General features: G+C 50.3%; 1 protein-coding gene across 1 annotated transcript in view; it reads left to right on the forward strand.

Moving 5' to 3' along the window:
• Positions 1–20,208: 20,208 nt before the first annotated feature.
• The window catches only part of BLACAT1 (BLACAT1 overlapping LEMD1 locus), a 63,281-nt gene continuing 58,802 nt past the window's right edge, over positions 20,209–24,687 (forward strand). The window contains exon 1 of the mRNA XM_048826741.2: positions 20,209–20,482. The gene's annotated coding sequence lies outside the window, so the exon portion shown is untranslated. The remainder of the gene's footprint in view (positions 20,483–24,687) is intronic.

Raw genomic sequence — 24,687 nt, forward strand, 5'->3', positions numbered from 1 at the left:
TGAATCCGTGGGGCTGGACAGGGAAGTGAACCCTGGAGCTGTTACAGAAATGCAATTCCTAGTGCACAGATTGGTCAAACTGCAGCCAATGGGTCAGATGCAGTCTGGGGAGCTCCACAGGGAAGCACATGGCTGCTTTCATGTTGGATACAGGTTGCATCCCTTGGAGACATCAGACCTCCTCCTACCCAGCCTGGCTCCTTGTGCAGTCACTTACCCCTCCATAACATGAGTGCAGATGCTCACAGATCTGGACAGCAGTGTTTACATCCACTGTCAGGGGAAATGGCTACATAGGATGCCAGGCAGTGGAGAGTCAAGCCCAGCAGGTAACTCTCCATCTCGATCCAGATAGGCCTGGCATGCCGGGACCTGCACCAACACGGGCTGCACCTCCACATGAGCAATGACAGCCGCTGCAATCTGTTCTGTTTCACGCCAGTTAGGCCCAGCCCTGGGGCTCCTGTCAAGTTGCCAGCATGGCCCTTAAGTGGGCACCCCCAAGGACCGGTGGGTTAGGATTCTGCGGGAATGTCCATGGTAGCAGGTGAATTCCCGAGATGGGCATAGAGATATGGGCACGTCCACCCTCTACACAGAGAGCACCATGTTTCTTCCTTAAAGCCAGAGCACCTCCCCACCCCAAGGATGAGCCAACAGTAGAGAGATCCCAGATGACACTGCTGAGCTACGGGGGTAATGGGTCCTTTTGCTAGAGATGGGGAGGAGGTTTCCCTGCCAACAGTTTTCGAGGAGAGGCTGGTGAGTCCTGAGCAGCATTCTAATCACAGACTCCAGAAGGGATTTGCTCAGGCTGTTCTTCTCTACAGCGCTCTCCTTCAACTGGTGCATCTGCATTCTGCAGATCCATGCAAGCCCTGGCCCCAGAGGAAATCATAGAATCATAGAATATCAGGGTTGGAAGGGACCTCAGGAGGTCATCTAGTCCAACCCCCTGCTCAAAGCATGGAGCAGAACCTAGTGTTCCAGCATTCTGCAGGCAGGGGAGCAGGAGAGATCATTCACCATCATTCACCAAAACCAGGGGGTGCAACCCCACTGCTCCCACCCCATTCCTGGGTAACTTGTACTAGGTTGGAGATGAGGAAACAGCTGGGTGTCACCTGGGCAGGGCAGCATGGGGAGGAGCTGTGTTTACTGGCAGACCTTCCTGCTTCCCACTGGAGAATTTGTCTTGGGTTATTTGTCATTTCAGATGCCTGGCCTCAATTCTGTTGTGTTTTGATGTCGGTTGGAGTGAAGGATTGATAAACTCTGAGGCAGGGACATCCCTCCCTATGTATACAAAAAGCACCTTGCACGTTGCAGCTTGTAGGTGCTATAGTGCTACAAATAAAAGAAGAGCCCGGCAAGTGAAGTAAGGAGGGGTTATTATCCCAATTTAATAGATGGGGAAACTGAGGCACGGAGCATTGAAATGACTAAGAGGGGAGTTCAGTATTCATGATCCATTCAGCAGCTGGTCCCTCCGTGCTGAGATTAGCAGCGAGGGAACCAAATGCATGGCAGTTTTCGTACTACAGGCCCAGTCCGCTATAAATGCACCGAGACCCCAGTTCGTTGCATACAAGCCACCAAACAGCAAGCACGATGACCTCTCCTAGCTACCAGGCTGGGCTGGAGGTGACCTGCTGGCAAGTTGACCAAACCCCTGAACCATCCATCCCAGAGATCTTTCGTTTTCAATCACCCTTTGGCCCTCCCTGGTTTCCCCTAACACCGATCTCAGCCTCCAAGCCTGGAAATGCAGCCCGGCCAATCTGCGCTAAAAGAGCTGGGCATTCCATGCTGGCAGGCTGCTAGCATCCCCGATGGAGCCACTCAGGTCCCGGGCACCAGCACCACCCTCTACGTAATTCCACACCCATCTAGAGCAACATCCGTCTGTGGAGCTCAATGCCCCGGTGCAGACCTTCAGGGCTCAGACCCCGCAGCATCCCTGCGAGGCAGGGGAACATTCGCCTCGTTTGATTGCAGGGGATACTAAGGCACAAGGGAGGCTGAGCAAATTGTCAAAGGTGACAGGGAGTGAATGAAAGAGCTGGGAATAAAGCCCTGGTTCCCAGGTAACCATTAGACCCCACTTCCTCTGAGAGGCAGGACTGGAACCCAGGAGCGTTGGTTCTCAGCCCACTGCTCTAACCACTAGGCATACCTATTAATAAAAAGTCATGACAATCCTACACTGAGAACTCTAACATGGGTGCATCTGACAGTCTAGACTGGACAAGTAAAGAATCTGCTGCAGTAAGTACATACTAACCGCAGATAATATTCTCTGCTAGTCTATGGAACAAGTGTCAGCACAAGGGGAAGTCACCTCTTTTCTTTAAGCAATCCCCCTGCCTTCACCTCGCTTCCAAGTAGAGCAATACTGGAATGGCACAGCTGTCCCAGATCCCGGAGGATTCACAGTGGTGCAGTTACAGATGTTCACACGCAGGTTTTCTCCCCTGCTAACCCAAGACAGCTCACGTGCACAAACACGCTCCACTCAGACAGAAGCAGGCAGATTGTCCTGCTCCCCGAAGACCTTACAGTGTGTTTTAGAGTCTCTCCTTCCAGTGAGCACTTCACCTTCCCATCACCCTGCCACCCGGGAGCTACATAGGCACTGACTCCCGGAGACAAAACATGTCAATCTCTGCTGCCCACGTCACGTTAGTCTCTTGCACACACCCCAAGGCACATGAAAATCATTGCCAGGAGGCCAACCACGGAAGCGTTCGGTCTGACCTTTAGATTCAAGATGGGCGACTTCATTGGCAAAATGTGCAACTGGCCACTGATTTTGGGTGCCCAATCTGAGTCACCTGGGACCTGGTGTTCACAGGGTACCGAGTGCCCCTGCAAATCCCACTGATTTCACCTGGCGCTGCGAGGGCTCAGCAGCCTCTGAAAACACACAAAACCAGCATCCGCTTTTGCAAAATTGGGGCCCGAGGCAGATGATTTTTGCTGCTGCCTTGAGTTAGAGCAGACAACTGCGCATCAGGACTCCGGGGTTCTGCTCCTGACTGTGCGGGACCTTGGACAGGCTAAGACCTCTCTCCATGCCTCCGTTTCCCCAGTTTGTAGGCTTACCTAACTTGTGTCGGGCACATTGAGATCTTCAGCTGAGGGGAATGTTAAACTGCTATTATCCTGTAATTTCCTCCCTTCCCCCCATCCTACATGTGCTAAGAGGGCTTTGTTGATCACCACGTTATCTAAATAACTTCTTATTGAAGTAGCTGTCACCACAGGCACAGCTTGTACCAGACATTCTTCGTGCCTCTGTTCCAGCATGTGGCAGTAAAGCTGCCCCACTCAAAGGCCAAGTACCATTCAGGTAACAGACCACGGATCGTTTGGAGGTTAGCTGAGCCTGTGTACCTAAAAATTCAAGCAGATCTGACCTCCGCTGGCTATTTCAAAATTGGCACTTTGCTTTTGTAGAGGCTAAAGCAGCAGCAGCTTCTTATTGCTGGTACCACAGGAGTGCCAGCAGCCCTGGTCAATATCAGGGCCCCGCGGTGCTAATACACAGAGCCAGAGAAAATCCCTGCCCCAAAGAGCTTACAGTCTAAATTGACAAGATGGATAAAGGGAATATTGTTATCCTCATTTTACAGGTGAGGAATTGAAGTACAGGAAAGAGTGGGCCAGATTTGGATACTCTTACACTGAGTAATACCTACTCCCACTGAGATGTGACTTGCCCATGTTCACAAAGGGAATCTGTGGCAGTGTCTAGAAATGAGCAGAATGTGTCCTACATCCCAGTACAGTGCACCAGCCACAAGACCATCCCACATGGGAATTAATCACCTGAGGGTACGTCTACACTGCACATTAAGCTGGGACTCTGACTCCGGTTTGAGCCCATGTCCCCGTTCTGTCCACATACAAATCAGTCTAACTCGGGTGAACAAGCAGGTCCTAGGACCCTGCTGGGGTGGGGAGTGCATCAGAGCCTGAGTCCTGCAGTGACCCAGGTCCTGTCATTGTGGACTCAGGTCAAGCTGCAAACCTGAGTCAGGAAGTCTGCGCAGTGCAGTGTGGACGTGTTTGCATGGCTAAGAGAGCTGGGTCCAGCAACTGTAAACTCAGGTTCACAGTGCAGTGTGGATGCTCAAGCCCACACACTCAGTTTACAATTCAGTGTGGACATACCCTTAGACACACTTCAGCCAAAAAAAAAAAATCCATCAACTAACCTCATTGCACTCAACTAAACTCACTGGACATTACGCTACACACCTCACACACACTAAAAACATACAGTCAGCCAAAACACAGTTGACCATAGCAACCAACAGACCAATAGGAAAACAATAAATCCAGCAGCACCTAGTCTCAATTTTGCCCTTGCAGCATCACCATAACAACAGATCCACCAATCGGAGCCGGAGAACTGTGCACTTAGCAACCAGAGGCAGATGAATTACATGGGAATAAAAATTATGCAGAAAGTATTTTTTCCAAGCTTTTCATGTAAATCCATTCAAAAGGCCTTTGGACACTGCAAAGCCGGAGCCTGAAACGCAGGGCCATGTCAAATGAACAATAAGGTTGCAATCAATAGTTGCTCTTTTCCACCCAAGAGGCTCTTGGGGCCAAAGACACGGAGTTATCCTAGGGAGAAGTTTGGCCACCGGTTTGCACTACTTAACTCTTGGCTGTGTGGTTCAGAATGGCTCCTTTCTGCCCCTTACGCAGCCAGCATATAGGAGAACGGGCATCACTTACCTGGAAACCTCAGAGAGATGGGGCAGGCATCCAGAACTTGCTAACACTAGGGCTGAAGCAGGACTTAAGTAGTGCATTGGTCTGGGCTTAGCCCTCTGCACTGTGGGGATAGTCACCCTCTCCAAAGAGCAGTGGGTCTTTGGGGGAAGCAAGCAGGAGTGTTTGGCTGGAGTTGCTCAGGGAAGATTTGCTAGGGGCTGCTGAGAGACAGGTGTGGCCCGGCTCTAAGGAAAGGAGCAACAGTTCCTGACAGAGGGATAGATTACAGTCACATTTGCTACTCTGGCATCTGTGCTCCAAGTCTGAAATTGAGGCTTCTGGGCTCTGTGAGCTCAAATGGGTTTCCCCTGCCTGCCTCCCTGGCCCACGTTCCTGGGATTGCGGAGGTTGGGAAGATGTTCTAGACCCCGTGCTGCAAAGAGGCTCCCAAGCAGGGAAAAACTGGTGGAACTTTCCTCACATTCAACTCGCCTTGCTCCTCCCTGCCATCTCCCTTTCCCCTCTGATTCCTAGAAGAGACACAGGCTCAATTAATCCCATATTTGCTGCTAATTATTTACAGAGCCACAAATTGGGGAAGTGGCTCTTGCATGGATGTGGCTAACAAATGCTTACTGACCAGGAGTCAAGGCTGCCTGTTGCTGCCTAACTTCGCTCCCAGGGTTTGAAGAGAACATGGAAGTCAATGGTGTAGTGGCTGGGGAAGAGGAATGCAAAGGGACTGGATATTCAGGCAACTCCCTTCTGGGTCAGCTATCCCAGGTATACGGAGGTTAAGAGAGGAACACACTGAAGCACCTAATTATAAGCTTAGCTGGGAGCAATCTGAGTTATCACACAGGAACTGGCACTCCCCATGCTGAGGCAAATTGCTCTCTTCTAATGGCTGCTTATCACTAGGATAAATCCATGGACAATACTGGGGAAGCATTTGGCCCACAGAGTATCCTGGGGGGAGAAGGTCAGATATTAGATAATATGTGAGATGAGTTTGGGGAGGGACTCAGGGCCGGTGTCCATAGCACAAATACCCCTTCCACAGCTGGCCCACAGGGTTGGCAGCTTCAACAGAGAAGCCAGGTCTGAGGAGGACGCTCGCCCCTGTGCAGGACAGCACCCCAAAACCTACCATTTAAGGAGGGCGGAGGGCAGACGTGGTGCCTAGGCCATGTGCTGGGCCTCTGCACGCGGGCGGACTTCGCTCTGACTCAACGGGCTAAGGAGACTCGGCTCCTGTCCAGTCTCTAGCAGAGGTGGGACACGTTAGCAGGATAGCACGGCGGATGTCTGCACTGTCACTGCCCATTGATTTCGACGGAAGCTGGGTGCCCACCTCTCTTAGGCTTGGCTAAAAGACCCAGCTGGTGTGCTGATTTGTCCCACACACAAGGCTGGGGATGGCAGGGAGTTGGGGCTCACTCACAGGACAGAGTCGAAAGCAACACCCTGAAGCATTTAGGGGTTCATAAAGATCACCCTCTTGTCTAGAAAAGGGTTAGATGTTAAGGACAAAACTCTCCTCACTCCTCTGCTCTATGGGTGGCCAACTTGAGATGTTTTAAAGGAGTCTGACTTTTCAGAGGTGCTGAGCACCCTCAATTTAATGGGAGCTGCAGCTGCTGCACCTCTGAAAAACAGGCCCCTTTAAGATGTCTCAAGCTGGGCAGCCGAACATTGAAACACCAGAACCAAAGACCATTTCGGGGAGTTTGGGTCCTTAATTCTGAAGGAGGAAATCATCTGGTGAAGGCACTGGATTAGGAGCCAGGACTCCTGGGTTCTATTCTTTTCTCTACCACAGCCTTGCTGGGTAGCCTTGGTCAAGCCACTTATGGTGTGACCTCCAGAAGTGCTGAGAACCCACAACTCATGATTAAATCAACAGAAGCTGCCATGGCTCAGAATCTCTGAAAATCAGGCCACTGATTGCTCTATGCCTCATCCGAAAAGTGTGTGTGTGGGGGTTAGTTACACTTGCTCACACAAGGGTGTTGTGAGGCTTAATCTGTCGATGTCAGTAAGATCCTTGGGTTGGAATAAGCTAGAGAAGGGCAGATCTTTGTTATTATTATTTGTTCTTTGGAGAGCGACAATGAAGCCCGGCTCCACATAGATGTGGGAAATGCCAAGGGTGGCAAAAGCAACGTACATGTAATATGCAAATCCCTGGGTCTCCTTCTCTCTCTCAGGCAGAGCAGTCAAATGCCAATGCCAAAGGAATTTGCTCCAGCCGTGGACCCTGTCCTCTACGGCGCCGTGTGAACTGAGCACAGACAGAGGTGAGATAAATTGGTGGAACAATCCATCTCCCTCCACTGAGGGCTCATTGACAAGCTTCCCTTTTTCCAAGCCAAGGGATCCGTCCCGCTGGCTTAGTCCTGGGCCAGGAACAAACCTCTCTCCTGCCACAGGTGAGCGAGGGCATGGAGCCAGGACTTGGCTGCCTTCGCAGGAGCTGGGTTAAAGAGCTACAGGGAAGGGTCTGCCTGCAGGGAGGAGCACGAGCAAACAGGCAGCTCGGGTGCGTGAACAGCAGGTCAAACCCTTCCCTTGCAGAGCATTGCTGTGGCTAATTCATTTGCGTGTCTGCAGAAGCACCTGCCCAGTGCTCGGTCCTCTCCAGACAGACGAGAAGGGGCGGTCACTGCCCCAAGCATGTCACAGCCTAAGGACAGCCAGAGGTCAAGGAAGGGGTTAACACAAGGGCCTTTCTAGCCACATCAACAAGATTCCCCAGGAGCTGCGCAGACGGGTCACTTTTCGAGGGGGGAGGGCTTAGCAGATGAGTTCAGGGAGGGCGAGTGTGCCTGGGGGAAGGCATGGAGGTGACTGTCCAAGAGACTGACAAAGGGGAGGACCAGGGTGGGAATGCTGGTGGAGCGGAGGGGGCAGGGGGAAGCTCGAGTGATGCGAATCACACCCCACTGACTGCTGTCCAGTGCTCCGCTTGGAGACCAACCGTACCAGTTACAGTTGGGTGAAGAGCACCTGCATGTGGCTGATTCAGCAAGTCAGATGAGAGAATCCCTGTGGCCCCTCCTGGCCATATAACAGGGCTTTCTGGAAAGAAAGGGTTGCAGCAATGCACATGGCTGGCTCGCCCCAGGGAGAAGAGCTTTGATGGCACAGAGAGGGGAATGGCAGGGGCCACTCACACACTCGCTGCCGCATCTGCCATCACCAGGACACCGTGCTGGGCTCTGCTCCCCGCAGCTCAGCCCATTTGCTATTTTCAGCCCGAGCAGGGGACCCAGCACAGCCCTTGCCCTCCGCAAACACTGGTGCAGCCGGAGGATTTGTCAGCTCCACGGCAACAGGTGGGAGAGGGGAGCAGGAAAGCATTTCTGAGAGGGAAAGCAAAAGGAGCTAGTCACGGCACATACAGCGCCCGGCGCAGAGCCCCCTGAGGCTGACCAATGGCTGGGCCTGTCCACCGCACCCATGCACCACGCTGGGGTTAGAGGGGCGTGGAGAGGGCACGGCCCCACATCTGGGATCCGCTGCAGGTGACCCTGTGTTCCAGATCCCCTCTGGATCAGACTGCTCCATCCAGGGCATTGGAGCACGCTGTCCCGTCCCTTCCCCTCCCGTCACACAATGCCTGCTAACAGACCCGACATCCACTGCTCTCTGCTGTTATAATTAGGGAGGCAAAGCAGATGGCAAAAACTGTAGTCGAAAGAAGGAAAACCAAATGAAGCTGTCTACCACTGCAGGCCAATCTGCCCTCTCAGAGCAATCCGGGGGCTCAGGATTGCCGGGGCTGCTCTTGGGTGATCTGCCAGCGCACACGGGATCAGGTGCGGCAAAGACTATGCCTGCAAGGGCTTCACACTCATTTCAAATGGCATTTGGAAACTGCCAGGCTCGCAATGTGCTCCAGATGGAAACACTGCTGGCATGTGCCACTCGGCAGAGGCCCAAGAAGCAGCATGGTCTAGTGGCTAGGGCTCAGGAGTCCTGGGTTCTAGTCCCAAGTCTGCCACTGACCTGTTGTGTGATCATGGGCAAGTTTGCTTGTGAGGAGAATCACCATCTAGCCATCGCATGGGGAGGAACTCCAGCCCTGTGCACAAAGCCAGCAGAAAACCCCACTTCAGCCCCCGGGGACAGAGTTTGAAGAGAGGGATTCAAGCCTCCTACACTGCAGAAAATCTGGTTTGGGGACAGATCCGTAGAACCTGATTCAGATGGGACTTACATGATGCACCGGCCTTGAGTTGGCCATTGGCATGGGGAGAATGGCAGCCATGGTTAGCAGAAGCTCCTGGCCAGTGGTGTCAAATGACACACAGCTCTCAGTTCCCTAGGTAAATCTACAGCAGGATTTTTTCCCTAGCAGAAGACCCCTAATATTTCATTAGCAGTGTCATTCTCAAGCTATTAAGTGGTCCAATGGTATCTGGAGCCTTTTATTCCCCACAGTCTATGAATACATCCTGAAAGCCTTTGTACTGCCATGGTGCAGACAGGTTTGCTTCCCTTTTAGATAGTAGGGGCTGAAGATTCACCCTGCAACCCCAGCTCTGGCAGAGGCATGGTACTCCATGGAAGGGATAACTGGCTTCCAGTGGACTACACAGAAGCCTAGGACTCCAGGCACCTGGATTCTAGTCCTGACCCTGCCACTAAATTATATATGACACTTGAGCAAATCAAGTTCGAGTTTAATTTCCAGAAGTGCAGAGCACCCACAACACCCGCTGAAATCTATACGACCTGCAGGCGCTCAGCATCTCTGAAAATCAGCCCCTAAAAAAACCAAAACAAAACAAAAAAACCCAAACTCTCCTTGCCTCAGTTTCCCCATCTATTAAACAGGGCTGAGCCAGCTCTGAGGTCTCGGAACGAAAAGGCTCCATAGACGCACCAAAGAATGATCATTACTATTAACTCCATGCCGTTCATCTCCGACAGGGAACCAGCTCCCCAAAACAACCAGGGGAAAATACAACGTGCAGTATTTTAGCAAATCTTTAGACTGCTCCCCTGCACATGTCTCCAGCTGTGCTTATCCATCATGGGAAAAGCCCTACTTGAATTGCAGGATGATCTTCAAATAATTGCAGTTGAGTTGCAGATAAGACATGGAAAAGTAATAACGGACCTTTATCGATAGCGGTAATTTGGAAAAGCCAGAGTAGAGCAATGTTTTTAAAGAAAAATTTGCTGGAACAATGTAAACATTCTGGTATTGTTATGTATGATGATTTTTTTTATATAATCAGGCATTTTGCTGCAACTATGTTACGTTCATTAAAAAAAAAGCCACTGGTCCAATATAAAATCCAGAAGACTAAAGAAGTCTTAACACAACTGCTGTAGATTCCGAGTTAGGGCAGCACTAATGTATACTCAAAAGGTCTGCAAAATTGTGGATTGTGCAAGGTAAGCGCATTTAAAAAACTGTGGTGGACGCCTAATGTTGCGGGATCTACAATTTTCGCAATATTGCGAATGAAATAGGGCCTGGATCACGGGACAGGAAATAAGCGAGCTGGCGCATTTCAAAACCGGGTTGGTGAAGCAGCACAAAAGGGAATTTTGGGTACTTGCAGAATCATCCTGCCTTGTAAGACCCAGATGTTCTGAACAAATGCAGCCAAGCTCGGATACATGCTGGTTCGATCTGTAACTTAAAGCCCAGGGGAACTGTCCCTTTAGAATGCAGATAGCACTCTCCCCACTACCCTGGCCTCTATGGCTGGGGCAGAATTCCCCTGGCACCAGAGCATTACAGGACCAGTGTAACTGACCCTGCCCTGCTCCCCTGGCTAGGCCCAGTGTAGGGCGCATAAGGGATGAGACAGGGGGTTTCTGCAATGCATAACACTCCGGGCACTGTGGGCTATGACAGCCCTTGGGCAGCCCTTAGGAGGCTGCCATAAATGATAGCATCACCCCGAGTTGCTCTCAGTCATGTTAGGTATCAAACTGGTCCTCATCTGGGCCAGAATCTGGGGATCTTAAAGGCATCTTTGCCCACCCCTCCCTGTGCCGTGCCTCCAAGAAGGGCAGCACAGAACCGGACTTGTAATCTACAAAACACCCACCAACCACAGCTCAAATCCAAAGTAGCAAATCCTAATGCAGATAATTAAACAGCACAATTCTAGCACTGCTTTGATGAATGAAGCAGCTTTCCCTGCACTTGCAGAGCTGCCAAAGCAATGGCTGAAGGTTCTGTCAGGACTGGTCTCTATGAAGCTTCTCTCTACACTGTCGAGAGCCTTATAAATTACATCCAGAAACTCCACAGAAGAGCACCTGCATTTGCAGGAGCTGGATGTGACCCTCCTAGCATTCACATGGTGTACATCGGGAATAATGCCATTACGTCAATGAAGCTACATTTGTGTAGAACTGAGAGCAATGAGTACAAGGTTAGAACAACTGTTTATGGCTTTAAATCTTTTGGTTCACAAGCCTCCGGATATAACCAACATATTTTTAGCTGCTTACTCGTTAAGCAAACATAAGGGAAATGTCAGGGTGATTTTGCACATTGTGCTGGACTTTGCACATTTACTCTGTCATGCTGAAGATTCTGGATCCAAACCAAACCCCAGATCCAAACAGCTCCCAACTTTGTGGGGGGTGGCGTGGGAATGGGGCTAGTATATGAAGGCAGATCCTACTCACAATTTTGCAGCTGGTTCCATTTAGACAACACCAACCTGGAATCCAACATCCCCAAAGTTTGGGGTGCTTGGGATACAGATCTAAACGTTGGGTGCTCAAGCCCCTATTTAACACTGATCTGGTTTGGGATGATTCTGCAGATCGGCTTTCGGAGACCACATTTGGTGGCTTCACTTTAGTCCTGCACAAAATGACGGTTCACACGACAGACCTAAATCCATCAAACTATCAGAAACCCTTGAAAACTGCTACAGGATGCACAGAGCTTAAACGGAGAGGCCAATTCTGTTTGGAGGTTCATTGTAAGTTGCCAGGAACACAAACCTGAAAGCAAAGCTCAAGAGGAGGAAGAAACCATATGAAGCAAAAGGAATGGGAAAAAAAAAAAAAGCAAACTCAAATGAACCAGCCAAAGATGCTGAGTGGTGTGTGGCTCTAGACACAGCTTCAAACTTGCTGACGTAAATGAGACGCTGACCTGAAGCGCTGAGTCTGCATCTGATGGAGGGTGGACTTCCAGTTAAACAGCTGAGACTCCAGGGAGGCAGTATGGATAAGGAACCGGTCTGGAAGTGGGGAGATCTGGGTTCTAATCTCTCTGCTGCTGGGTGAAGATTGGGCAAGTTGCTTCTGCTCTCTGTGCTTCAGCTTTCTCCTCTAGAAAATATTTCATAGATAGGTATCATGGGGCACAATTCGGGAACACACAGGGAGGATGCTAGCGAAGGGCACAGGGTTATTCTACGGGTCTGGTTCTGAGCTTTTTGACTGGGGACTCATGACCTAGACACGACATTACCAGGAGGAAGACATTTATGGGCCAGATTTTTAAGGGCTCAGCACCCAGCTTGCTTACAGCTGATCACTGCGTCGGTGGGAGCTGAGCTCTTCTGAACATCTGACCCTGACTGTGGGGGTCTGAGCCCTTTTGAAAATTCTAGCCTGTGTCATCATGTCCCACAGTAGCCGCTCCGTATGGCGGCCAGCACGCTGGGACAGCCACCTCAAAGGATGTGAGCAAGTTCCAGATGCACTTCCTGGACTGCGGAAGAGACCAGCCGCAGTAGGTTTGTTATCAGTCACCTGGTTAGATAAGGCACAGCTGATCCACTGTGACTCTGCTGCAGGGAGCCAGCCCGGGTCCCTCCCTGTCTCCCTCCAACGCCCTGCAAATGAGAATTAAGCGCCATCTCCTGCCCTCTGCCGCCTCCGTTTACCTGCCCTCTGCTGTGGCTGGATCTGAACCTGGGTCCCTCTCGTGCGTTGCCATGAGCAGACCCTGCTGCTGCTCCTGTCATAGCTGCTTCCCTGTTAGCTGAGAGATCAGAGACAAAGTGAGGCAGAGCGCAGAGCCCTGGGGCTGTTGGATCTGCTAGCTTCACATGGCAGAGGTTTAGGGGGAGCAGACACACCTGCACAAAGACACTGATATCAGGAAAAAGAAAAGGAGTACTTGTGGCACCTTAGAGACTAACCAATTTATTTGAGCATGAGCTTTCGTGAGCTACAGCATCCGATGAAGTGAGCTGTAGCTCACGAAAGCTCATGCTCAAATAAATTGGTTAGTCTCTAAGGTGCCACAAGTACTCCTTTTCTTTTTGCGAATACAGACTAACACGGCTGTTACTCTGAAAACTGATATCAGGGCAGCTCTTATATTTAAAGGGTTTGTGGGGTGCAAAGCCCTGGAGAATGACATCCTGGTTAGCCACCGGACAGGTGCAGCCTGGGAACAAGGCAAGCTTCCCCGCACACTCTCAGCCTGGCCCGGGAGGGACCCTTTGCAGCGGGAAAACAAGCCAGCTCGCTCCTTGGCCTCTCTGCTTCCGAGCGCCAAGGAGGGAGCCAATTAGTGCCAGTTACGGTGCCGTGGAAAGCCAGGCTCTCAGGCCGTGAGCACCACCTGGTTTCCCAGAGAGCAGCATGAAGCCAGCTGACCCAGGCTGGATTCAGGCTGGCGACCAAAGGGGAGAATCAGCTCTGGAGCCCATCACCAACCTCACTGAGCTACCAGCGTGCGACGGGCTGCTTCGTTGTTCTGGTTAAAAACAGTATAATGAACTGGCTAGTGTGTCTGAGCGCCCCCTACTGAATGGGATCACAACTAAACAGGTGTGTGTCACACACCCCTTACCGCTAATGGAGATTCTCCTCTACTTCAAGTGCAGTCTGAACCCTGTCCCCTTGTACCGCTGACAGTCCCTGTGATATCTCTCTCTGAACTCTTGTCCTCAGAGCACAACAGCTCTGCAGTGCCCTGCCAGCTCCTCTGGTATCCCCAGAGTCCCTGGGCTGGCAGCATCACCCGTGCTCAAGTCAGATGAAGAACAGAACCAGCCCCCCCAAACCCCACCCTGGTTGGGAATTGCATTAATTTTTGGACATGCTGCCACCTTGTGGCAGTTCAGAAATATGACTGGCTGCCAAAAGGCCAGCTGGCTTGGCCTAACCCCAGCCCAGGCCAAACCAGTGCAGACACAAGGTGGTGTGAATCCGCCCAACCCACCTGCGCCGGGCAGCCTACCGAACTTTCCTTCATCCGGGCCAAATTAAAGCACCCCTGTGTAGATCCAGCAGTCGCCCTTCCCGTAGCTGGCTATGGCACCGGCTCCGTTCTCACGGGCACTGATGTGAGCACAAGCCAGCCTGGTGACTGATAAAAGCATTGACCAGGCAACCAAGTTGTGGCCCCTCCTGTACCTGAACAGAGCATTGACTCCCCTGATCACACAGAGAGGGCACAGATCTGTACCGGGCATTATGCTGCGGTAGGGCAGGGGTTAATCAGGTGGTGAGGAGGGCTAAAGCAGCTCTCCAGAACGGCATCGCCAGCAGGTATTTTGCATCCCTCGGCCCCCAATACACACACACACACACACACGCATGCTGCTGCCTTTTAAATATTAACCCAGGGGCAAGCTCCGGCTATAAGACCTGTTCTACCAGGGAGGCAGCCCCATGGCTGCCAGCCCCCTCCCAGGAATCTCTCTGCACCGCTGCTCTTGACATAAGGGCAGAAAAGGGTCACAGAGACCTCAAGCAAAAAGCCATGAACTCCACGCTGCATACAGTATTGACATATATTTATTTGCTGGGCTTCCTTGCCCTGGCCTACCGGGAGCCATTGACTGAAAGAGAAGAGCATTGCCCAATGTTTAGAGTAGGTGGGGACTGGGAGCAGACAGAAATCGGGTTTGGTTTTGGCTTAATTGGCTGGTGAGCTGCTTGTTGGCTAGCTTTTGGCTTGCAGCTTGTTGCTTTTTTTTGATTGGCTCCCGGCAAGCAGGGGAGAGAGTCAGGGGTGCACAGTGGGCCCCCCACAGTTCCAGACTGTGTGCCGGGGGGATCTAGTCACATAGAGTGTTGAGGTTCTTAGGAATTGGCTTGTTCTGGCCTTATTTTGAAATGGGATTAGCTTGATTTTTGGCTTATTGTGAAAGTCGGGGTGCTTATTTGCCACGTGAAAGTTGCCAGCTGGGACTGGGAGTCCGGGCTCCGGCATTCCAGGCCTGGCTCTGCCACTGAATCAGTGTGACACTGGGAGAGTCACTGCTTCAGGTCCCCCTCAGTCCAACCAGAAGGGCACTGGCTGTTTCACAAGGTTGTTGTGCGTTAGGGTTTGGAACAAGCCTCGAGTCTCCTCAGAGGAAGGGAATTACAGAAGTGCTGAGCATGGTTTTTTCCCCGATAAAAGGAGCAACCAAAGTGCATTTGGTCTGAATGACGAGTTTCAGAATAAGGAAAACAGTGACAAGAAAGAAGAACAGTAAAGTCTCCAGGAGACTTCCTATATTTCAGTCCATTTTTTAAATTTAAGACAGATGAAGTCGGGGCTTTTAAAAATGTTGAGGAAAAATCTTTTCCCTGCATTAGGATTTGCTTTGGAGACGTGCGAGTTTATGCTACTCATTGCAGAGTCAGGATACATACCTGGGGGTCTGGCCTATGTCACAACTGTTAAGCTTAATCTTAAATATGTTCAAGGCAAAGAAGCTATCTCTCAAAGTTCCAGTCTCTACGTATGTTGGTTCCTCTTCCCTCTAGTGGAGGGATTTTGGAAAGACACCTGTCAGATGTAAAACCTACAATCATGACAGAGCTTTCTTACTATAGCAGAACCTCAGAGTTACGAACTGACCGGTCGACCACACACCTCATTTGGAACCGGAAGTACACAAGTAGGCAGCAGCAAAGACACACACACCCAAAAAAGCAAATACAGCACAGTACTGTGTTAAACGTAAACTACTAAAAGAATAAAGGGAATGTTGGAAAAAAAAAAGATTTGACAAGGTAAGGAAACTGTTTCTGGGCTTGTTTAATTGAAATTAAGATAGTTAAAAGCAGCATTTCCCCTTTGTATAGTAAAGTTTCAAAGTTGTATTAAGTCAATGTTCAGTCGTTGTAAACGTTTGAAAGAATGATAACGTTTTGTTCAGAGTTACAAATGTTTCAGTTACGAACAACCTTCATTCCCGAGGTGTTTGCAACTCTGAGGTTCTACTGGATTGCAACAAGCAGCTGATTCTGTAAACATGTTTTTAAGGGGTACTAAATCTCATGAACCGCTTGCTCAGATGACCCCAAATTTGGAGCACTAACCCTACCCCTCAGCATGTGCATTTTTAGAATAGTCGTCTTTAAACAGTGACTCTCAACCTTAACTATGGTTGACCGTTACTATTTGCTTTTTATGTTACAATAGCACCCAAGGCCGTAAACCTCCCAAGCCGGGCGCTGTTTTGTATAAGTTTGTCCACAATGGGGCCAAACTCTGATGGGGACCTGCTCAAAAAAACTCACTTACCCCGGAGAATCTGGTTTGTGGCATGGTAATAAATTACTGACATTGCTTATATTACAGTATTGTTTAGAGGTGCCAGCCAGCGATCAGGGCCCCATTGTGCCAGGCGCTGTATCATCTGTACTGTCAGAACCAGAGCCCTCTCATTTAACAGGCACTGAGATGGGGCTGTGGGGGTGTATTTAAATGTATGTAGAAAGAATAGGAGGACTTGTGGCACCTTAGAGACTAACCAATTTATTTGAGCATGAGCTTTCGTGAGCTACAGCTCACTTCATCGGATGCATACTGTAAGTGAGCTGTAGCTCACGAAAGCTCATGCTCAAATAAATTGGTTAGTCTCTAAGGTGCCACAAGTACTCCTTTTCTTTTTGCGAATACAGACTAACACGGCTGTTACTCTGAAACCTTAAATGTATGTGTTTGTTTCTATGCATGCACACTGTTTGTGTCCATCTGTGTACATTCACATGTCTACATGTGTATGAGTGTCCATGTGTGTGCACGTGCACCCTCTCTTCCTCACTAGTGAACTCACTCGACTTTGATCAGTCTCTCCTTGGAGCACAAGTACAGTGCCCACAAGAGTCCCCAATCTCTGCGTCTCTGGCTCTGTTCCTCCTGTTGCCCCTCAATCCACATCCCCGGGGCTGGTCATTTCTCCTTGATTTCTGCAGTGCTGGGAACTCCATGTGTACACATTTCCCTGCAGAGAACTCCATGTGTACACATTTCCCTGCAGAGAACCAGTCTATGCAGAGACCCGACCGACAGGAGACTTGCTGCTGAAAATGCACCTGGAACTATTCCTAGAGAAGGATGTGTACAAGTTCAGGAAATTGAATGCTAAATAAATAGCCTTTCCCTGCCAGTACTTCATGTTCAGAAGATAACAGGATAACAAGTCTGTTCTGTTCCTCTACCTTGCCAGGGCAATTGTACCAGAAACTTCTGAGAAGCCATGAGGAGCTCTTTTGGAGAAGAACTAACCAGCCCAGGGGCTTGGTATTGGTATTCTGCTACAAAATCATAGAACTGGAAGGGACCTCGAGAGGTCATCTAGTCCACTCCCCTGCACTCAAGGCAGGTCTAAGCATAAAGCCTTTCAATCTCTAGCTTGGCTGGTCTAAGCCCTATCCAGGTCGGTAGCAGCTGAAAGCTGTTAACATCTGACAGCTGTTTGATTTGATCCCACAAACACTCATTTTCACTGCCAATAACCCACAAAACCCCATGCTTCTTGCCTGCTGCTCAAAAATAACTCCCTGCAGCAGCTGGCTCCGAGAATTCCTCTTCACTCTTCAACAGTGCAAAGATTTGCAATAATCTTCACAGAGTGTTGCGCGCTTAATTGGATTAGGCAGAGGCAAACCACTGCCCTCTAGTGGATAGAATCAGAACTTCCCACCAGCACGTGACAGGCCCTATACTGCTAAGCAGAGTCTCATTTAGCTCAAGCAGTAGAGGCCTTCGATTCTGCAGCTGGAGGATCTGGGTTCCATTCCTGGTTGGTTCTAAGTGGCCATTATGCATATCATAGGGACAACAGTGAAATCTGACGTTGCTGTGGATCTGTGAGAACGTAACTACAATTCTAGGCACTACCAAAGAATGAAATGAATGGAAGAATTCTTTGTTTGCATCTGCTGTCCTAATCATCCTTACAAAACACTCTTTGGGCAGAGCAAGACAATGGGTACGTGATTAAAATTGCTTGCCAGCCTTTGTATTGCTTTGTAACTGCAGCAGCATGAAGTGATTAATTTTTTTTCCCTTTTGTTAAAAAAAACCAAGTCTGAGAAAACAGCAAATCCATTTGCTATGCCCCAAGCACACTAACGGGATCATTTTTGTGCTTTTCAATGCCTGAGAGAGGACGAGAGCTCCAGTGAGACACCGCCGGGATGAGCACGTGGGAACAGGAATAGATTAGCCAGAAATAGGAAATATCTATACATACTCCAGGCACTGACTCCATGGGTGCTCCAGGGCTGGAGCACCCATGGGGAAAAAATGGCGGGTGCTGAGCACTCACTGGCAGCCCCCCATCAGCTGCTCCTCACCACCCGCAGTGCCTCCCGCCTGCCGCAATCAGCTGTTTTGCAGCGTGCAGGAGGCTCAGGGCATAGAGGCCGAGTGAGGATGCAGTGTGCCCAGGGGAGGGGGAGGAACTGGGAGGGAAGAGGTGGGGCAGAGATAGAGCGGGGGCTGAAAGAGGCGGGGCAGGGCGGGGTCTTGGGGGAAGGGGTGGAGTGGGCGCGGGGCCTGGCGCAGTCTTTGGAAAGTCGGCACCTGTGCATCCGGAGCCTCGATTTTACAGTAAGGAACAGGTCGGCATGGCTTCCCATTCCGCTGCCTTCAGTGCAAGGGGAACCCCATTGCAGTGAGGTGAAGGACAAGAAAAAAGCCACACAGTTCACCAAGCCCTGCACCTGTGGGGTTCAATTTTAAGAACATTTTGATTTTATGAAATAGGGGGTTTACTGTACGGGCTGATCTTGTATTACTTCCCCTGCAATACTGTACTAGGCAGAATGAAGCAGGGTGGGGGCTTGTCTAGACACAGAAGTTGCCCCACTTTAACTATACCTATGCTTGGCAGAATTTGGTTTTTATTTTTTTATAATTTCAACAGATAATATTGATGTTTAGTTGTAATCATTTTTTCAATTGTAATCAATTTATATTCCCCCCGTGGCAGGAAATTATGGGAGGTTCAGACTGTAGGAGGGTCAAGCAATTATTAATGACAATCGATGAAGAGATTCAAAAAATTTAAGCTTTATAACCATTAAAAGACAAACTGTAAACATCATGTGTCAAAAGATATGAAGTCAATAGCCTTAAATCAAACTCTAATAAGTCCTCATGCAGCGTTTTTCTTACTTTGCCTGTCTGTACAGTCTGATTATTATCGAGGGAAATATCTTTTCATCGGTTTGGGCGTTTACAGGGAAATTGGCATTTACCAAACAAAAGCTAATGCTTTCAATGCCTAACTCCACACACAGCACAGCGATTGTCATCAAACCTCTGCCCATGTTCAAGAGTTATAAATAAGGAGGAGGAAACTAGCAATCCCTTTTAACTCCACTGAACTATGTTGGATGGAACGAGAGTTCAAGTGATAAAGTTCCCATAAAGTTCCTTAAACAAACGTTTCACAAAAGTACAGGGGCATGTCCCCCTGTACTTGCCAGCTGGGGTGGCAGACTTCTCAAACTGTTCTCCAGAGCCTCAGCTTTCATGTTTAAAAAAAAAAAGTAAGTTTTTAGCTGTTATGGTTGCAAAAAACACTTCAAAGCGTGACAAGCGTAACCCATTCAGCGACTCTGCCTGACTTTGCAGAGAGCCTGGAACAACACCCTCAGTGGTTGCTAAATCAGATGGCAATGACAATACTTTAAATGTTAACTACCTTGATCACATTGTGAAGATCTACGCAATCGACTCAGCGACAGCTCATTTGGGGTTTGCATTTAACACCATGTGGCAGGGTGGAAGAAGGGGCATGACTGGTTTAATTTCCCCCAAAGCTGGGGAAATGCTGCCTTAAAGGCACAATACAGATCTCATTGCACTGGTTGGGACTCAAATCCCGGAGACAAGAATTCTGATGAGGACTTGGCAAGGCGCGGGAAGCACCGAGCAGTAAAAGGGGAAGCGCTTTGCTCAGCCAACGGGGACAGTTGGCCTGTATGGATCCAGCAGGGGGTTAATAAAAGGCCTGATAAAGAGCAATGAGAAACCTGTTAGTTGCCATAAGAAGTGTCATGCCCAGGAAATTAAAAACCATGTACCATATGCTGCACTGTGCAGGGCGGGAACTGGCGACGGCAGAATAGGTGGCTTTGCTAGACTGGTCTCTGCCTCTAGCAGCATTTGCATCTGCTCTAGTGCACACACTAGGCGGCAGGCTTGACTCGCGCCGCCTTGTTAATCTCCCCGCCCCCCCATACACACACAGCAATAACTTAACCTCCCCCTCCTCCCTTCTAGCACCAAGCGGGGAAGGACAGTGACACAGGAATATGAGGAACAGAGGAGAGGGATGACATGCGTAACCTAACCTACTGGCACGGCAGCTGGAGAGGCAGAGCCAATGGCTGCCTTGCATGCACAATGAGTCCATCCAGCCCTCCCCAGTCTGTCAAGTCCTTAAGTTGCAGCTTTTGACTACCTCGGTGTTCAGAGAAAAGATGATGCTCAGCACGAGGGGAAGGAAGATCCCGCAGCCAGGCAGACGGCATGGACACTGATCCCGACAGGGCCGGCTGCTGAGAGGTACGTGCTTTCCAAGGCGCTGCAAGGCAGGGTTCCGAAAGCCATTGGTTAGTCTCTAAGGTGCCACAAGTCCTCCTTTTCTTTTTACGGTTACAGACTAACACGGCTGCTACTCTGAAACTAAGATCAGACTTTAATTTTCCAGCAGGGGAGATATGGAAATTTGGCTTCCTCTAAAATGATTCATCCTGCTTCCCCTCAAACCCTCCCACCCCCCAAAACCCCATATCCCTCCCAGCACAAAACACTTCGCTGCAATCTCTCCCTCTGGGTCTCTCAACGTTCTGCTCGTGTTCGCAGAGAAGTCAGGAGCGGAGGCTGGACAAGACGCAGGGAAAGCAGCAGGACAGAGTGGGTTGGTACCTGTTGGGCCGGTGGGCTGCTAACTCGGGCACTGGGATGCTAGCCAGGCAGGCAATGCCAGACAGCGAGCAGGGGCCAAGGGACAGGCGGAGTCCTTGTGGGAGTGCAACGCACTGCGCTGCTCAGGATTTGCGGGTCGGGATTTAATGAGGAGCAGCAGCAGGCTCATTGACAAGGACGGCACTTCCTCGTCCAGCGTTAGGCTTGCAGGTGCTCAGATGGGCAGAGGGGATTACAGAGAAGCAGGGGCTGGGGTTCACCCCTGAATTTCCACTGGAAGGCAGGCTTTTGACCCACCTCTCTGTTCATTCACCCTTAAGGCTTAGCAAACAGCCCTGATGAGTGTCCAGCACCAATCCTGCTTCTTTAAAACAGTAGCAGAAAGCCAGGCAGATGAGGGTATGGGAAGGGTCTAGACAGCAGCTCTGCAGTGAAGTAGAGGGAGAAAGTGCTTTAGGGAATCACCTTGTCTTCTTTATTATACAAAGTTCCTTATTCAGTGTTAGAAGAAAGTGGCTCCCTATGCCAGGAGGAATCAATAAGTAGCCTGCAGGTCAAATCCGGACTGCCAAATGCTTTGGATCGGATCCTGAAATCTTTTTATTTACTTATTATCATTATTGTTATTATTTTCTCTGGAGTCTGGACCTTGACCGAGAAATTTGGACCTTGACTACCCCTGCCCTGCCATTGTCACTTGACAGCCCCAGGGCTTGATATTTGGGGGACGGGTAACTCCCCCCCAGGAGCACATGGCTCTTGCATTCCATTTCTACAGACTCAGGGTTGGATTCTTGATTACCCCAGGCAGGGATGGAAGGGGAGGTAGGGAAAAGGTAGCTTTAAGTCATTTTTGCATTCCCATAGTCCAGGGTCCTGTCTGGCCCCTGGTATAAATTAGAGCAGCCTCAGGCTGCTCTATGTTATATACTGCTGACCATGGCCCCCTAGAGGTCTTGAGAAGAAGAGACTAACCATAGTGCCATGTGCTCTGGCCATGCCCCAGACATACCCCCACTCTGCCCCCTATGCTAGGGGCTGGGAACAGTGCTGACACAGAGCCCTTTTGACAGCTCTACATCACCCGAGCAGACAGGGTGTATTTTCCAACCAATCCAATGCCCCTCTACGCTGTAAAGGCGACGGATGTTATGGGAGTGCCCTGTAGCTGTATATATGCAAATGAGTTAATAAATAAGGTGCCAGTAGATGGCACTTAAGGATACCTAGCGTAGTTGCTGGGGTTTGTAGGATAAACAAAATTTGCTGCTGTGCACTGAAAATGGTTTCCGTTGTGTAGTGCTTTACTCCAGTTCTTAGCAATGCAAAGAGGCCTCGGAGTTCTCAGAGCCCACACCACCGCCAGCGCCCGCCTACCGGCAGGAGGAAGGTATAAACAGCGTGATCTTTTGGTGCAGATGCCAGAACTGGATAATGCAAAGGGCAACAGTTGCTGTTCAGGAAGTGGGAAAATAAACCCTTCCTCCCACTCCCTTGCATCAAGAAACAGGCCTTGAACTATTTAACATTTCTTAGGAGGCTCCTGAGACATGATGCCACTGCCCCAGGCCACTGCCCTGTGCCCCAGCCTTCCCTCATATGAGTCGTTGACTGGACATAGTACAGAAGTGGTCTCTCAAAGGGGGCTGTCCAATAAGAGATTTAATATGCTGTCCAAGAGGCAGAAGTTTTCAAAGCAGTCTAGGAGACTGAGAAACACCTGTTCACTTCAGTGTGTGGAAACCCCCTAGGCTGCTGTGAAAATCTTGCCCCACATTGCTCCCTGAGGTGCTGTCACCTTGCAGTAAATTTCCAGTGAGTCTTCTGCAGACGGATTACCCAGCTGTCTGTAACGGAGCTACGCTACTGAGGCAAGGCAAAGCAGACACTGCGGTGGCTGTGGGGCCTTCCTTTCCTTTTCCTGTGACGTCTCTGTCCCCAGGGAGCTCTGGAGTTGAATGGCTTCCACGTGTCACAGGACAAAGGACAAATAACATGTAGACAGACGACAAAAGTCAAATCTGTGTCAAAGTCACAGGTGTTAAGGCCAGAATGGACCATTCTGACCATCTAGTCTGACTTGCATAGCAAAGGCCAGGGAACATCACCCTGCATCCAGCCCCTATCTTGTGGCTGAGCTAGAATGCACCTCTTGCTGACAATCGCCTATGCAATTATGCATGTGTACTTGGGAATCGTAACACAGTGTTACCGGGGAATTAAGAGAGGAGTGTGATCCAACTCTGGTAAAGCCAAGGGCAACAATCCCCTGGGCTTCCATGATCCTGCAGCAGGGCCTTGGGTGTTCTGGGAACAAAAGAACACCGGCTGAGGTTTAGGCCATTGTTATTGGGGGTATTAAGCTAGCAGCCAGAGGCACATACATTTAGGGTATCTGCATGAGGAAGCAGCACTGCTCTAGGTATAATCTTAAACCAGTGCAAGAGGCTGTGTGGACATTCATTTTGGTCTGCAACAGGTTTATTGCAGTTTAGCTGAAGTCGATGGGGAACAGGTTCAAGCTGAGGTAAAATGAGCTGCTCTTAAGCTGAAAGAAGAGCATCTGCACAAGGGCTTGCACTGGTTTAATACTCATTTCAGTTAAACCAGTGCAACGTCTGCATGTAGACAATATAGCAGTGAGAGAGCGCCCCAGCCCCGAAGAGCTCGCTGTCTAATGAGCCGCAACAAAGGGTGGGAGGGGAAACGAGAGCACAAGAAGGGGAAGTGATTTGGGCAAGGTCATACAGCAGCTCAGTTGCAGGAGGAGAACCCAGGTCTCCTGACTCCCAGCTCAGTGCCCTAGCCATGAGACCACACTCTCTCCTGAGGGCTCCCCACTCCCCCACCGCCCCTTTGAACCAGATAGTTTATCCCCCAAGGACGAGAGGAAGTGAGAGCTGAACGCCCCAGTTCTCGGAGCAGCCTGATGTTAACGGCAGCAGCCCTGTTCCAGCGCGAGGGAGCACGTCCCCAGTTAATCAGCATTTAATTAAAGGACATGCTGACATTTGGAAACTAGAAACAACTCCTGTGTGGGCTGCCTCTCTCTGCCGCTCGCCTTCTCTCTGAATCACTCCCTGACATTTTGCCAGATGAGGATGTGACGCTCTCCCTCCCTTTGTAAGAACTCATTGAAAAGGAGACCAAAAGCCACCGCCTCTCCAGGGGGAGAGGATGGCACAGGGCCCCAGGTTTTGGTAGCGGAAGGGAAGAGCCACTTACCACCCCCTTGGCCAGCGCGAAGAAAAGAACCAACAGGTGGCATCCCTGTTGCCTACCTATCCCTGACAGAGAGCCCGAGAGGTGACAGCACGCGGCAGGGGAGATTCCAGTGGTATCCTGCTGCCTCTTCTGTGCCCAACTGACATGCCGCAGGGTCCTTGTTCTGCTGGGAATCCTGCTTGCATAGAACATGCCTGGCTGGCAGCCCAGTGCACACATCAATACCCTGTGGGGATTCCCCACTGGCTGGCCAAGCCTGCTGTTCCCACCACCCCCTTCAGCCACGACCTGCACTGAGCCCCAGGCCAGGACCTCTCTAGCCTTCACTCACTCTCTGGGCAAGCGCTGACTGACACCCTCTGCTCCATGCATCCGCCTTTCTACTCCAGCCAGTCGCATACTCCCCATATCTGAACCAGCACCTGCCCGGGCACCTGCGCTGGCCCTGGGAGCAAGAGGAAGAACTGAGGTTGTTCCCCGTTTTGTTTGCTTTTGGTAGAGCTGGGTCCAAGCTGCCAAGTTCTGATGCAAGGTTTGAGGCTGTTTGGATCCAGGGTTTTGATTTGGCCCATTAGAAGACAGGGGGCCAGCCCCACATCTCAGATCTGGGTCTGAAC

This window comes from Caretta caretta, chromosome 21 (assembly GCF_965140235.1).
Source record: "Caretta caretta isolate rCarCar2 chromosome 21, rCarCar1.hap1, whole genome shotgun sequence".
In the NCBI taxonomy this organism is placed as follows: Eukaryota; Metazoa; Chordata; order Testudines; family Cheloniidae; genus Caretta; species Caretta caretta.